The sequence below is a fragment of the Ailuropoda melanoleuca genome, chromosome 1 (genome assembly GCF_002007445.2).
Source record: "Ailuropoda melanoleuca isolate Jingjing chromosome 1, ASM200744v2, whole genome shotgun sequence".
NCBI lineage: Eukaryota > Metazoa > Chordata > Mammalia > Carnivora > Ursidae > Ailuropoda > Ailuropoda melanoleuca.
The window spans coordinates 8,760,275-8,775,705 of NC_048218.1; the positions used below are offsets into that span (position 1 = coordinate 8,760,275).

At 42.5% G+C, this 15,431-nt stretch overlaps 1 long non-coding RNA gene across 1 annotated transcript in view; it reads left to right on the forward strand.

Moving 5' to 3' along the window:
- Nucleotides 1-15,431, forward strand: part of LOC105236654 — an 81,779-nt gene that overhangs the window by 36,002 nt on the left and 30,346 nt on the right. The gene's annotated exons all lie outside the window — the stretch shown is intronic.

Consider the following 15,431-nt stretch of genomic DNA (forward strand, 5'->3'; position numbering starts at 1 on the left):
AATAAATGGTGTATCCTGTATTTCTTATTCACCAAAAATCCAGAAGATAAACCTTCAGTTGAGTTGCTTTGACTTGCTGGGTCTTAGAAGATCTGGTGATGTGTGTTGTCATCAACCTTCCCTGGGAGAAAGGTATCGACCTGTTTTCCTTAAGAGTGCTCACAAACCTCTCCTGTGCTCCGTGCACAGAAATTAAAGTATTTTCTTTCCCTTATAACATAAAAGGAACATATTATGGTGTGATTTGCAATGTGCCATTTACATATGCAATATATTATGATATAATTGAAAATGAGATACAGCCCAGAATTTCCATATATTATTTCTTAGTGGTGATAGGTAGTCAAGGATTAAACACACACACACACAAATACGTTTCTATTTTTTGGAGGGAGGGAGAGAAGGGGCAAAGAGAGAGGGAGAGAGAATCCCAAGCAGGTTCCACACCCAGCACAGAGCCTGACGTGGGGATGATCTCATGACCTGAGATCATGACCCGAGAGGAAACCAGGAGTCAGACGCTCAAACAATTGAGCCACCCAGGTGCCCCTACCTTTCCATTCATAGCATAGAAAAGTTTCTGTACACAAATTATTGATGGTATTATGGGGACTGAAATTTAGAATTTTGCAGTTGGTATTTGCTTTTAGTGAGTTTGTGAGCCTGATATTTGAACCAATGAACCGAAAGAATGTTATGGAAGTAATTTCTAAAATTATCTGAATAAAACTCACTTAAAATCACCTTAAAAGCAGTATTTACGTATTGCTCAGCCCTCTGGGTTGGGAGAGGGAATATGGGGAAATTGTTAAAAAATCAAAGAAAAAGACTGTTGCCTGTATTGCAAATTTGGAATTACTGACATAGAATATTCTTCAATTTTTTTTTTTTAAAGATTTTATTTATTTGACAGAGATAGAGACAGCCAGCGAGAGAGGGAACACAAGCAGGGGGAGTGGGAGAGGAAGAAGCAGGCTCAGAGTGGAGGAGCCTGATGTGGGGCTCGATCCCATAACGCCGGGATCACGCCCTGAGCCGAAGGCAGACGCCCAACCGCTGTGCCACCCAGGCGCCCCTATTCTTCAATTTCTAGAGCTTTTGAAAAATACTCGCCTTGGAAGAGGAAAGCAAATAACCTGGTTTTCCTCCAAGGGATGTTTTGTTTTGAACGTGGGATTTTGTTTTGTCTTTCATAAACAGAGACAACAAAAGGAGATATTTTCTAATGAGATATATTTACAAATTATGAAAAATTCTTCCTTTTTTTGGGTATTGATCCTTGCATTCCCCCAAACTTAGCTTGGTTCCTAGGACACATTAGATGCTTAGTAATTATTTATCAAATAAAATACAAAATACAGTCATAGGTAGAAGATGACACGTTGCTTCCTCCCTGTGTAGGCCGTGTTGCCCTATTTTTTACCCAAGCGGCCACTAGATGGCTCTCTATACCCATGCCAGATCTCCACTATTCCATGTACTCGTTAATGCATGCAGATGACTATGCATGCAGTCAGGCTAGGCAATCCTGTTGAAAGAACAACTCAATTGTCCCCTTTTACTGGGCACCAGTTTCAAGTGCTCTAGACTACTGTGTGCACAGAAGCATAAGACAAAGCTGGTGACTTTCATGTTGAGTGGCTGGAAGAAGAAAGAGGGGCTATTCTCCTTTTAGCCAGGGTTCGAGATGTGTTCCTCCCTATCCTGGAGATGCTAACTGATTTTATGGTTAGTGACTTTTCAGACTTCTGAAATTAGCCAGGGGCAGACTTCAGTCGTTCCTGTCTTTTTCTGCCACCCCTCCCCTTCCCCCTCCTCTCTCCGTCTCCTGTCTCCCCCACATGTTGCACACACACTTGGACATCGTGTTATGTGTCATCACACAGTGCTGGAACCCTGCAAGTCTTGTTTGGGCGGATGGCGCGTTTGTTTAACTGCTTATCTGTGAATATCGGGAGTGGAGGGCGGGATCGTCTGTTGTTGAATAGACAGAACTCACTGCTAACACTGCTTTCTGGTCAGACTTTGAACCATCAGTGTAACCATAAAGTTATAGTTGGGCTGGTTCTCTAGAGCGGCTGCAGTAGTGTTTCTCCTGGGGGTGTAGACGCCGTCTTAACCAGGGGAAGCCTTGCCGGGGCTTGGGTAGAAACAGTTTGGAGGGTGTGGTGGCGGGAGCCTTCCTTGTACTCACCTCTCCATCCACGCTCTGGGCTACTGTAAAAATAGTAGCGCTGGAAAGGGGCAGTTTTCTTTGGGATAAATCCATTTCTTTGAATAATATATTTACCCCCCTGGTTATGGAAGTGATACTTTTCCATTGTAGAAAATTTGGAAAAAAACAGCAAAGTATCATGAAAATAATAATTCTAACAAAATTGAAATCAGTATTTATGATTTTATATCCTTCTCTCCATATTGCGTTATACCCTGGGCATACTCCCACAACATTAAATAGTCTTCAAAAACCCTGTTTTTAAAGGCAGTATATTATTCCAGTTTTTAACCTGTTGTTCACTTTATTTGATTATTTTCCTACTGATGGACACTTAGGTTGCTTCAAATTCTTTACTTTCAGAGTTGATGCTGAAATAAATATTGTTATATATGCATTTTTTCCTCACATCTCTGATTAATTCTTTAGAATAAATATCTATAATTGGAATTAAGGGGAGAACAAATGTATTCTTGATATGGAAGCCAAATGCAACCTTTCTCAGGAAGAATTCTTTATTCTTTTGGTTGTCAATTCAGGGTCCGATTAGGGAGCTCTGAAACTAGGGTTGTATCTGCATTTTGCCAAGTATTTCTCACATAGCATCTCTTCATATAAAACAATGTCAGTGGCAGGAAACCTAGATCATTCCGCTTTGGAAATAAGCTATTTTTCTCCTTGCCTTATACTTGTATCATTAATTTCCTGAAAGCTTAACTATGAAGGTTTCTACCAGAAAAGGCTGCTTTTTATAAGGCTGGGGTATGAAGCTCTTCATAAGGTTTATATGTCTTCTGTCACTTGGAGAGACTGGTGAGCGGTCGTCTATGCATTATTAATGATGCCCATTGCTCAATGAAACTCTCGATTCCAGTCTCTGTGGTGGGCTCAGTGTAGATGACACACCCACATGTGTTCAGGCTTATCCTGCCTTAGACTTTGGAATCTAAAGGGAAGGGTTTTTGGCATGGTCCTTGTAACTCTCCATATTCTTTCACCAGGCAGGGCACATTTTATTCCATTTTAATAAGAAATCCAAAATGTAGGGGTTTGAAAGCAGTCCAGTGACAATTACTATTGGGAAAAGCTCTCTCTCTCTTTTTTAACTTTTAAAAGACTGACATTGAATGAAAAAGATATTCATTTAATTTTTTAAAGTCTTTTTGAAGTAAAAATCTCTTTCTAGACTCATCATTTGGTATAAGAAGAATACCTCTTAATGGTTTTAAACGGCATTCCTTTTTTAAAAATTAAATTAAGCATGTATTTCCGTTTTGAAATCTGGAATATTTCTGTTTTTGGTATTTTGGTATTTGGAAAAAGGCAGAAAGTTTTTTGTTGTTTTTTTTTTTTAAATTTTATTTCATTATATTATGTTAATCACCATACAGTACATCCCCTGATTCTGATGTAAAGTTTGATGCTTCATTAGTTGCGTATAAACACCCAGTGCACCATGCAATACGTGCCCTCCTTACTACCCACCACCAGTCCATCCCCTTCCCCCACCCCCTCCCCTCTGAAGTCCCCAGTTTGTTTCCCATAGTCCATAGTCTCTCATGTTTCATTCCCCCCTCTGATTACCCCCCTTTTCTTTATCCCTTTCTTCCCCTACCGATCCTCCTAGTTCTTATGTTCCATAGATGAGAGAAATCATATGATAATTGTCTTTCTCTGCTTGACTTATTTCACTTAGCATTATCTCCTCCAGTGCCGTCCATGTTGCAGCAAATGTTGAGAATTCGTTCTTTCTGATAGCTGAGTAATATTCCATTGTATATATGGACCACAGCTTCTTAATCCAGTCATCTGTTGAAGGGCATCTCGGCTCCTTCCATGATTTGGCTATTGTGGACAATGCAGCTATGAACATTGGGGTGCATATGGCCCTTCTCTTTACTACGTCTGTATCTTTGGGGTAAACACCCAGTAGTGCAATGGCTGGGTCATAGGGTAGTTCAATTTTTAACTTTTTAAGGGACCTCCACACTGTTTTCCAGAGTGGCTGTACCAACTTGCATTCCCACCAACAATGTAGGAGGGATCCCCTTTCTCCACATCCTCTCCAACAATTGTTGTTTCTTGCCTTGTCTATCTTTGCCATTCTAACTGGCGTAAGGTGGTATCTCAGTGTGGTTTTGATTTGAATTTCCCTGATGGCTAATGATTTTGAACATTTTTTCATGTGTCTGTTAGCCATTTGTATGTCTTCATTGGAAAAGTGTCTGTTCATATCTTCTGCCCATTTTATGATTTGTTTATTTGTTTCTCGTGTATTGAGTTTGAGAAGTTCTTTGTAGATCTTGGATACCAGTCCTTTATCTGTGGTGTCCTTTGCAAATATATTCTCCCATTCCGTGGGCTGTCTCTTAGTTTTTTTGACTGTTTCCTTGGCTGTGCAGAAGCTCTTTATCCTGATAAAGTCCCATAAGTTCATTTTATCTTTTATTTCTCTTGCCTTTGGAGATGTGTCGTGAAAAAGGTTGCTCTGGCCGATGTCATAGAAGTTGTTGCCTATGTTCTCCTCTAGAATTTTGATGGATTCCTGTCTCACATTGAGGTCTTTCATCCATTTGGAGTTTATTTTTGTGTATGGTGTGAGAGAGTGGTCAAGTTTCATTCTTTTGCATGTAGCTGTCCAATTTTCCCAGCACCATTTATTGAAGAGACTGTCTTTTTTCCACCGGATGTTTTTTCCTGCTTTATCAAAGATTAGTTGCCCAAAGAGCCGAGGGTCCATTTCTGGGTTCTCTATTCTGTTCCATTGGTCGATGTGTCTGTTTTTGTGCCAGTACCATGCTGTCTTTGTGATCACAGCTTTGTAGTACAGCTCGAAATCCGGCATTGTGATGCCCCCAGCTTTGTTTTTCCTTTTCAACAGTTCCTTGGAGATTCGGGGCCTTTTCTGGTTCCATACAAATTTAAGGACTATTTGTTCCAGTTCTTTGAAAAATGTCCTCGGTATTTTGATCGGGATAGCATTGAAAGTGTAGATTGCTCTGGGTAGTATGGACATTTTAACTATGTTAATTCTTCCAATCCATGAGCATGGAATATTTTTCCATCTTTTTATGTCTTCCTCAATATCTTTCAAAAGTGATCTATAGTTTCTAGCATATAGGTCCTTTACGTCTCTGGTTAAGTTAATTCCAAGGTAACGCATGGTTTTTGGTGTTATTGTAAATGGGATGGATTCCCTAATTTCTCTTTCTTCAGTCTCGTTATTCGTGTATAGAAATGCAACTGATTTCTGGGCATTGATTTTGTATCCTGCCACCTTACTGAATTGTTCTATAACTTCTAATAGTTTGGGAGTGGATTCCTTTGGGTTTTCCATATAGAGTATCATGTCATCTGCAAAGAGAGACAGTTTGACTTCTTCTTTGCCGATTTGGATACCTTTGATCCCTTTTTGTCTTCTGATTGCTGTTGCAAGGACTTCTAGTACTATGTTGAATAATAGTGGCGAGAGTGGGCATCCTTGTCGTGTTCCTGATCTTAAGGGAAAGGCTTCCAGCTTTTCCCCATTGAGAATAATGCTTGCAGTAGGCTTTTCATAGATGGCTTTTATGAGATTGAGAAATGTACCCTCTATTCCTACACTCTGAAGGGTTTTAATCAGGAAAGGATGCTGTATTTTGTCAAATGCTTTTTCTGCATCAATTGAGAGGATCATATGGTTCTTGAGTCTTTTCTTGTTGATATGATGTATCACATTGATTGATTTGCGAGTGTTGAACCATGCTTGCATCCCAGGTATGAATCCCACTTGGTCATGATGGATAATCCTTTTAATGTACTGTTGGATTCTATTAGCAAGGATCTTGTTGAGGATTTTGGCATCCATATTCATTAGAGAAATCGGTCTGTAATTCTCCTTTTTGAGGGGGTCTTTGCCTGGTTTGGGGATCAAGGTAATATTAGCCTCATAGAATGAGTTTGGTAGCTTTCCTTCTGTTTCTATTTTTTGAAATAGCTTTAGGAGAATAGGTATTATTTCTTCTTTGAATGTTTGGTAGAATTCCCCAGGAAAACCGTCTGGGCCTGGAGTTTTATTATTTGGAAGGTTGTTTATCACTGACTCAATTTCTTCATAGTTAATTGGCCTATTTAAGAAATCTATTTCTTCCTGTTTCAGTCTTGGTAGTTTATAGGTTTCCAGGAAGGCCTCCATCTCTTCCAGATTGTTTAGTTTTTTGGCATATAGCTGTTGATAAAAGTTTCTAATAATCCTTGCAATTTCAATGGTGCTGGTCGTGACCTCTCCCTTTTCAGTCATAATTTTAATAATCTCAGTCCTTTCTCTTTGTTTTTGGACAAGTTTTGCCAGTGGTCTATCAATTTTATGGATTCTCTCAAAGAACCAGCTTCTAGTCCTGTTGATCTGCTCTACTGTGGTTCTGGTCTCTAATTCATTGATTTCTGCTCTAATCTTGGTCAACTCCTTCCTTGTCAGTGGGTTAGGCCTGTCCCTCTGTTGCTGTTCCAGTTTCTTGAGGTGAGAATATAGAAACTGCATTTTAGATTTTTCTATTCTTTTGAGTGAGGCTTGGATGGCTATGTATTTCCCCCTTAGGACTGCCTTTGCAGTATCCCATAGGTTTTGGACCGTTGTGTATTCATTCTCGTTGGTCTCCATAAATTGTTTAATTTGTTTTTTGATTTCCTGGTTTATCGAGTCATTCTTGAGCAGGATGGTTCTTAGCCTCCAAGTGTTTGAGTTTCTTCCAGGTTTTTCCTTGTGGTTGAGTTCCAATTTCAGAGCGTTGTGGTCTGAGAATATGCAGGGGATAATTTCAATCTTTTGGTATTGGCTGAGACCTGTTTTGTGTCCCAGAGCATGATCTATTCTTGAGAATGTTCCATGGGCATTTGAATAGAATGAGTATTCTTTGGTTCTGGGGTGTAGTGTTCTATATATATCTATGAGGTCCAACTCGTCGAGTATGGCATTCAAAGCCTTTGATTCTTTGCTTAGTTTTTGCCAGGGTGTTCTGTCTATTTCTGATAGTGGGGTGTTGAGGTCCCCTACTATTACTGTGTTCTTATCTATATGTCTCTTTATTTTGGTTAAGAGTTGGCTTGTGTATCTTGCTGCTCCCCTGTTGGGGGCATATATATTAATAATTGTCATATCCACTTGTTGAATACTTCCTTTAAGAATAATATAGTGCCCTTCTGTATCTCTCTCTATGGCCTCTAGTTTAAAATCCAGTCTATCTGATATGAGAATTGCTACTCCAGCTTTCTTTTGAGGTCCATTTGCGTGGAAGATGGTACTCCATCCCCTTACTCTAAGTCTGAATGCATCTTTGGGTTCAAAATGAGTCTCTTGTAGACAGCAAATGGATGGGTCATGTCTTTTTATCCAATCTGCAACCCTGTGGCGTTTTATGGGAGAGTTTAAGCCATTTAGATTGATAGAGATTATTGACAGATATGATTTTAATGATGCCATTTCTCTTTAAAGTCTTTGTATCGGTTGTGACTTGCTGCTCTGTATCACTCTTGGGGCCTTTTTACCTTTATAGAGCCCCCCTTAATATCTCCTGTAGGGCTGGTTTCGTGGTTACGAAATTGGTTAATGATTGGCGATTTTGGAACGTCTTTATTTCTCCATCAATTCTGAATGACAGCTTTGCTGGATAAAGGATCCTTGGCTGCATGTTTTTCTCTGAAAGAGCTTTAAAAATGCCCCCCCAAGCCTTTCTCTCATTCCAGGTCTCTGTAGACAGGTCTGACGTAATCCTGATACCTTTGCCTTGGTACGTGAGAAATTTCTTTGCCCTGGCCGCTTTCAATACTGTATCCTTGGATCTAATATTTGCGAATTGCACTATGACATGCCGTGGCGTAGGTTTGTCCTGGTTGAGCTTGGATGGGGTCCTCTCTGCCTCTTGGACACGAATGCTTGTTTCCCTTGCTAGATTAGGGAAGTTTTCAGCTACAATTTGTTCAAATATCTCTTCTAGACCTCTGTTTTTCTCCACCCCTTCAGGGATGCCGATGATTCTGACATTGGATCGTTTCATAGAGTCAGTAATCTCCCGTAATCTACATTCGTGGGCGTGGATTTTTTTAAGACCAGCTTCTATTTTCGTTTTTTCTTCTACTAACCCATCCTCCAATTCGCTAACGCGTTCCTCTGCCTCGGTGACCCTGGCCGTCAGAGCCTCTAGTTTTGACTGTATTTGGCCCACTGAGTTTTTAATTTCTGTCAGATTCGCTCTCATTTCTGCCCTTAGGGATTCTATATTCTCAGCAACGCTTTCTCTGATGCTTTTTTCAAGTTTACTCATCATCTTGACCATTGTTGCTCTGAATTCCATTTCTGATAATTGGGATACATCCATATGTATTAATTCTGTGGCCGAGGCCAATTCTGTGGCAGAGGCCACAGACTCATTATCTTTTCTTTGCTGGGGGGGACTTCTCCTTCTCGTCATTCTGATGAAGAGAGATTGCAGGGTTGTCCAGAGCCCAAGTGTTGACTGGGACCCAGGCCGTGCGCCCTTGTTTTATAGAGATCTTAGGGATGTGGGCTTCTTCCTTAAAGAGTTTATTTATTTATTTGAGAGAGAGAGAGACAGTCAGCAAGAAAGGGAACCCAAGCAGAGGAGTGGGAGAGGAAGAAGCAGGTTCCCGGTGGAGAAGCCCGATGAAGGACTCCTTACGGAGCGTTGTGATCACACCCTAATCCGAAGACAGGTGCTTGGTGACTGCGCCACTCAGGCGCTCCGGGTTGTGGGCTTCTTGATTTTTCAGCCTGCCTTCTGGGGGAGGGGCCTGCCTGCCGGTACTCAGAAAACCCTGTTTGGGTAGAGTCTCTGTGTCCCTTGCGAGGGGGGATGGGGATGGGCACCCTGTGAGCCGGTATTTCCGGGCTTTTGTTCTCTGGCGGCTTTCCCTGGCGGTTTGCTATGCCTCTTCTGAGAGAGCAGCAGCGGCTGAAATTCAGCCTCTGTCTCAGAACAGAGGGATCGCGGATCGTTCTCCACTGATGTTCTGGCCACTTTAACTCTGTTTCTGTTGGTGCTGCTCAACCCTGCAGCATCCCGGGCTGTGCGCCCCACACCCGGCGTCCCAGCCCTCACTTCCAGGGCCGGCACGTCTCTGTCCTTTGTGTTTCCAACCCCGCCAGCCGCCAGCCGCCCCGCGCGGGCTCCCGGAGCTCCCCGTCTCAGTCTGGTGTCTCACGGGTGCTGACCGCGAGTCCGCCTGCTCCCCCGTGCAGGTGGCCCTCCAGCCGCCAGCCGCCCCGCGGACGCTCCCGGAGCTCCCGGTCTCAGCCTCGATCCAGTGAGCACACCGGAGCTCCGGAGCTCCGTGAGATGCTTGGTGGTGCACGCTCCCGGCTCACGGACTCAGTCTGCCGTTTCCAGAGTGCGGGTCCGCGGTCCGCCCGCTCCCCGGTGCAGGTGGCCCGCCAGCCGCCCTGCGCGCGCGCTCCTGGAGCTCGCGTTCTAAGTCTGTTGTCTCGCGGGTGCCGTCCGCGAGTCCGCCTGCTCCCCCGTGCAGGTGGCCCGCCAACCGCCAGCCGTCCCGCGTGCGCTCCCGGAGCTCCCTTCTCAGCCTGCTGTCTCAAGCGTGCGGGTCCGCGGTCTGTCCGCTCCCCCTTGCAGGTGGCTACCGCTTCCCGGCGCCCTGACACGGCGGCTCCCTCCCCCTTCTGTTTAGCTTCCGATATCTGTGCGCGGTTTCACGGCTCCCCGCTTCGTACCTCGATACTCAGCGCTGGAGATGTTCATTTGTAGAGATCCAGATGTATCTTCCTGCGTCTCAGGCTGATTCCGTGGATATTCCTGCTGGTCTGGTACCTATCCAGCTCAACTCAGGGGACCGGCTGAAAAAGGGGTCCCCTACTCCTCCGCCATCTTAACCTCCTCTCAGAAAGTTTTTTTTAAACCTATGTATGTACAAATCTTTTGACATTCTTTTTCTGCTTTGGATTCCACAAATTATGAAAGTCATAGCTCAGAGACAACATTAAAGGGGAAACAGGAGTTCTGTTCGCTGTTCCTTTCCTTGCCCTCCTGTTCATGTCCTGGCTGTCAGATTTCCCACATTATTCCAAGTTCATTGGTGTGTCTAACTGCCTCGAAGCAAGTTGACACAATGCTCCTGGAATCTGGCCTGCCATGAGCCCAGGGCACTGTGTAAGCAGGGCTGGTCTGGGCAACATGCTTAGGGGAAGTTGGCCTACAGTGTCCTTCTCCTTGATAGTGGATGCTCTGTCACCCCCCGGTCCTCTGATGCTGAGACCTTCATGGACTGTGGGCTGCTCATTGTTGGGTTCTACCCAAGACTACCCTCTCTGAGCCCAAGCCCCACATCCTAGACCTTACCCTCCTCCATCAAATTTCACCATGTCTCTTGACTCAAAAATCTGCTTCTGTATGAAAGCTGATGACGTGTGGAAAATGACCTTGATGTATTGGTAACCTCTAATACCCCACCAGGCAAGCTATCCTAGCTGTCATGGAGCAGAAGTGTTCACAGACCAAAATGAGATGCTCAAATCACATGGTTTACAAAAAAATTCAAAACTTACCATGAAAAGCAATAAGAAATTGATGGGGTAATGAGTGTACCTGTGGTCCAGTGCCTGTGAGATGAAAGGATCATCCTTCCAGGATTCTAGAATCCTGGGCTGAGTTTTGACTATCTGCTGCATCAGCCTTCCCTGCCAATGATGTAGTTATAAGAACTAGAGCTGAGGTTAAACAAGGGCTCAGTAAGTAGGAGGTACTTTAACCAGTACACATTTTATGTACTGGGAAGATACCTGACAATAGCTGTAGGTCACCAATTAAAATGCTGAGTGACGGGGCGCCTGGGTGGCACAGTGGTTAAGCATCTGCCTTTGGCTCAGGGCCTGATCCCGGTGTTATGGGATCGAGCCCCACATCAGGCTCTCTCGCTATGAGCCTGCTTCTTCCTCTCCCACTCCCCCTGCTTGTGTTCCCTCTCTCACTGGCTGTCTCTCTCTGTCAAATAAGTAAATAAAATCTTTAAAAAAAAAATGCTGAGTGACTGTTTTAGGCAGAATGCTGGCCCCCAAAGAAGCCCTCATCTTAGTCCTTGGACTGTGAATATGTAACTTCACATGGCAAAGGGAATTTTGAACATGTGATAAAGGAGCTTGAGATGGGGAGATTATCTTGGATTATCTGGTGAGCCGAATGTAATGGCAAGGGGCCTTTTGTGGAAAGTGGGAGGCAGGGAAGTCAGAGTTAAGATGTGATAATGGAAGCAGAGTCAGGGAGATAGATGTGTGTTTGAAGATGCTACACTGCTGGGTCTGAAGATGGAAGAAGGAGCCATGAGCCAAGGAATGCAGGTGGCCTCTGGAATTTGGAAAAGCCAAGTGTTAATGGACTGAATTGTGTCCCTCACCCTTGTTGAATTCATATATTGAAGTCCTCACCCCCAGTACCTCAGAATGTGACCATATATGGAGATGGGGTCTTTGCAGAAGAAATTAAGTTAAAATGAGGTCACTAGGGTGGCCCCTAATCCCATATGACTGATGTCCTTATAAGAAGAGGAAGATTTGGGCACAAACAAGGACAAAGGAAATTACGATGTGAAAATACAAGAAGGAGATGGCCATCTATAAACTAGGGAGAGGTCTGGAATAGATCCTTTCCTCAAGGGCCTCAGAAGGAATCTACACTGTTGACATCTTGATCTTGGACTTCCAGCCTCCAGAACTGTGAGACTGTACATTTCTGTTGTTTAAGTCCCCAGTCTGTGGTATTTTGTTACACAGCCCTAGCAAACTAATACACCAAGGGAACAAATTCTTCCTTGGAGCCACCATAAGGTAATGAAGGCATATCCACACATTGGTTATAGCCCTGTCGTACCTACATTAGACTTCTGACTTCCAGAACTGTAAGGTAATAAATTTAGTTCTTTTAAGTTGCAAGGTTTGTGGTAATTTGTTATAGAAATAATATGGTGGCTGTGGGTTTAATATGTGTTTTTTGAGGGCAGAGCACATGTGGGCCAGAATGGGACCATAATGGATATCAGTGAGTGGCCAATTTAGGGATGAAAAAGCTGTTGGCCTGGAGGTTTCATTGATCTGAATCTTATGACTTGATCTTTGTGCTCCATTTTATCTACTGGTAACACTTGTCTGTTCTACCACCCTTTTAAGATAATAAATTCAATCTATTCTATCTTTCACATGTACTATGTGGCTAACTTATTATTGCTATGTAGCACAGCGTGTCTTCTGGATTATGCCAGATGCTTTAGTCACTGCCTATGGTTAACACATTAGTTTACTTACACATCAGTGCATTTCACCTGCTTTGTACAAGGCACTAACTTCCTATCTATGCAAGTAATATGTCCTTTGAGTTCCAACCATCGCATCTCTTTTCCTCCTGTAATTGTACTGAATATCTTAAAATAGTAGAGCAAACACATGTTACAGCTCCTGTATTCCCAGGGTGCTAATACATGAACCATATTGCATTTAGAAATAGAGGGCTCTGTACGCAACACTACTTCTGCCATCATCCTGGCATTGGTTTGGGGGAATTTTGTGGCATAGGAAAGTTATCAATCTCCTCTTCCTTATTCTTCTTCCTCCCCAGTGAAGATCTTCTTTAAGACCCTGGCCACTCTGTATTGTCTATGGCTGTTTCCAAGGTACATTGGCAGAGTTGAACACCTGCCACACAGATCATCTGACCCCAAACATAAAATATTTCCTGTCTTATGGAAAAATTTTGCTGACCCCTGCACTAGAGCCCCATGAAAGAAATATTACTATTTCAATTTCAAGTTTGAAGAAGCCAAGACTCTGGAAGGTTGTTTACTTTCCTAAGGTCCCCAACCAACCGGAGATGGGCTGTGCCAGGGATCAGCTTCAAAACCTGGCTGTTTCCAGCACACCATGCTGCTTTGGGGGAACTTGTCTTTAGCTTGTCTGGTCTACTTCTCCTGCCTTAGAAAGGTGATTTCGACCTGTCTTAATGACCTAATTATGTTTCTGATCTCTCTTCCAACTTGGCAAACTCACATCCAATACATCATACTTGTTTGGGTCTTAGCTATCTTCTGATTTATTATGAAGCCAGTAAACAGTTCTTTTATTCTGTCATTTCAAGTTGCTGATGAAAGAGCTAAGGTTGTGTTGGGTAAAATGTGACCTTCTGTGAAGTGACTCTAGTCATGTATCCAGAGTGAATCATTTAAAGAAAAAAAACCCTTTTTATTTTGAAATAACAAGATTTACAGAAGAGTTGGGAAGGTAGCACAGGCAGTTCCTATATACCCTTCAACCAGCTTCCCTTCCTGTCAGTATATTATCTAACTATGGTGCTTATCGAAACTGTGAAATTGATGTTAGTACAATAGTATTAAGACTTTATTCTGATTTTATTGGCTTTTTCCACTGATGTTCCTTTTCTATAAAGAATCTACTCCAGGACACCATGTTGCATTTAGTCATTATCTTCTTAGTCTTCTCCAATCTGTGGGAGTTTCTCAGATTTTCCTTGTCTTTTATGACCTTGACATTGATGAAGAGTACTGGTCGAGGTTTTCATAGAATGTCCCTCAACTGGAGTTTGTCTCCTATTTTCTCAGGATTAGACTGGGATGATGGAGTTTGGGGAAGAATACCACAGAGATGAAGTGCCTTTCTCATCGCATCATGTCAGGAATACACAATATCAATATGACTTATCAGTGGTGATGCTAACCTTCGTCACTTGGTAGGGTGAATAATTTTAAATGATTAATCGACAATATTATGTCACACCCATTTTGTATTCAGCACAATGTTAGGCACTTAGTGGGTGAGATAATTGAGAAATAGAATAGAAAAAAATTCACAGAAATAGCCAAGGAAGAGTTCTATAACATGTACAAGATAATTATTCAGGCCTCAAAGAGATGATTAGAGAAAGAATAGTTCACAAGGGGAAAAAAGTACACATTTTAAAAAATACGTGGAAAAATGTTTATCTTCATGGGTCAACAGCATAATTATCATATCATTATAACATTCATTATAAATATGGGCTACACACAAAAATGTTAATTGAAAATGTGGTATAACCAGTTCTTACCTATTACGATTACAATTAAAAAATATGTAGAGTAAATGAGTGACTTATTTCACTTAGCATAATCTCCTCCAGTCCCATCCATGTTGCTGCAAATGTTGGGTAATCGTTCTTTCTGATGGCTGAGTAATATTCCATTGTATATATTCCACATCTTCTTAATCCAGTCATCTGTTGAAGGGCATCTTGGCTCCTTCCACAGTTTGGCTATTGTGGACAATGCTGCTATGAACATTGGGGTGCATATGGGCCTTCTCCTCACTACATCTGTATCTTTGGGGGTAAATACCCAGTAGTGCAATTGCTGGATCATAGGGTAACTCTATTTTTAACTTTTTTTTTCCTTGTTGGATTCTTTTTTTTTTTAATGATTTTTTATTATATTATGTTAGTCACCATACAGTACATCCCCGGCTTCCGATGTAAAGCTCGATGATACATTAGTTGCGTATAACACCCAGTGCACCATGTAATACGTGCCCTCCTTACTACCCATCACCGGTCTGTCCCATTCCCCCACCCCCCTCCCCTCTGAGGCCCCCAGTTTGTTTCTCATAGTCCATGAGAGACTATGGACTATTTTTAATTTTTTTTTCTTTTTTTTTTTAATTTAATTTTATTATATTGTGTTAATCACCATACAGTACATCCCCAGATTCCGGATGTAAAGTTTGATGCTTCATTAGTTGCGTATAACACCCAGTGCACCGTGCAATACATGCCCTCCTTACTACCCATCACCAGCCTATCCCATTCCACATCTTCTTAATCCAGTCATCTGTTGAAGGGCATCTTGGCTCCTTCCACAGTTTGGCTATTGTGGACAATGCTGCTATGAACATTGGGGTGCATATGGGCCTTCTCCTCACTACATCTGTATCTTTGGGGGTAAATACCCAGTAGTGCAATTGCTGGATCATAGGGTAACTCTATTTTTAACTTTTTTTTTCCTTGTTGGATTCTTTTTTTTTTTAATGATTTTTTATTATATTATGTTAGTCACCATACAGTACATCCCCGGCTTCCGATGTAAAGCTCGATGATACATTAGTTGCGTATAACACCCAGTGCACCATGTAATACGTGCCCTCCTTACTACCCATCACCGGTCTGTCCCATTCCCCCAC